Source organism: Chiloscyllium plagiosum, unplaced genomic scaffold (assembly GCF_004010195.1).
Source record: "Chiloscyllium plagiosum isolate BGI_BamShark_2017 unplaced genomic scaffold, ASM401019v2 scaf_64654, whole genome shotgun sequence".
Lineage (NCBI taxonomy): Eukaryota > Metazoa > Chordata > Chondrichthyes > Orectolobiformes > Hemiscylliidae > Chiloscyllium > Chiloscyllium plagiosum.
The window spans coordinates 1-1,034 of record NW_025118528.1 but is presented as its reverse complement, the minus strand read 5'-3'; the positions used below and the strand labels follow the sequence as shown (position 1 = coordinate 1,034).

Genomic DNA, 1,034 nt, shown 5'->3' with positions numbered 1-1,034 from the left:
GGCCTTGTTATGTCCGTTTGGGAAAAGGGACAGTCTATTTGCTAGCGCGGTGGTGGTGTAGTGGTGAGCATAGCTGCCTTCCAAGCAGTTGACCTGGGTTAGATTCCCGGCCATCGCAGTGTCGTGGCTTTTCCTGTGGTTTTGTAAGGAAAAGTCTTGAGCACCAACGTTGCATTCTGTGGCGAAATAGATTTGTCAGGTTGCTTTAGGGTTTTCATGGTGATGGTTCCTGTTAATTGCCGTGACAATCCGGGCAGCGTTGCTCGAAAGCTTTCCTCTCTGCTGCCCATTGCTTATTTGAATATTGTTCGCAACATAAGATTCGTTTTGTTTAGTTGGAAAAGTGAGAGATTGCTATCGTCAGAAACCTTAAATAATTACAGAAGCCGCTGGAAATTCGGAACAGATTCAACAGCCTCTATCGTGGACAGGAAGGAGGTTTAAATGCGTCAAACTTCTTCAAGGTTAAAATACATTCGCACCTCAAAACCATTTGGAAGCTTAAGAATTACAAACATCACATTATAACCTTTCCTCGTCCGTTCTCGTTTCACAATATCATTCCGGTAGCAGGAAGACCAGTTTTGTATGGTTTATGCAATGTTACCATATTCGAACATTGACTGTTTCGTAGTTAAATGATGTTTCATTTCGTTCAGTTTTCCAATAGAGTTGGGTTAGTCCACACTTTGTTTTTTGTTTGTGTTACAACGATAGTGCGAAGTAAATTGTGTTTCGGTTCAAGCCTGGTAGTTTCACCAATTGAATTGCATTGCCGTACATTTGCCTTCAGGAGAAAAGAAAAAGGGACCTAGACAATCTTCTTAATTAATAGGAGTTTGATCTGGTTCAAAACCTCCTCAATTTCGGTCAATAAATGTTCCTACAGTCCGCAACAATGATTTTCACAGATTAGAGGAGGATGCACAGACATCGTTATTAATCGTTATTACCTCGGACATGAGACGTTTGGGAATGATATTCCTCAGACCATCGACTGCCTGCTCAGCCAAGGTTAAAGGTCTGGAATCCGG

The 1,034-nt window shown here is 42.0% G+C and overlaps 1 non-coding gene across 1 annotated transcript; it reads left to right on the top strand.

The window, feature by feature from the left end:
• The first annotated feature begins 46 nt into the window (after nucleotides 1-46).
• trnag-ucc lies at nucleotides 47-118 on the top strand. The gene has a single exon. It is a non-coding gene; the product is annotated as a tRNA-Gly (tRNA).
• The last annotated feature ends 916 nt before the right edge of the window (nucleotides 119-1,034 follow it).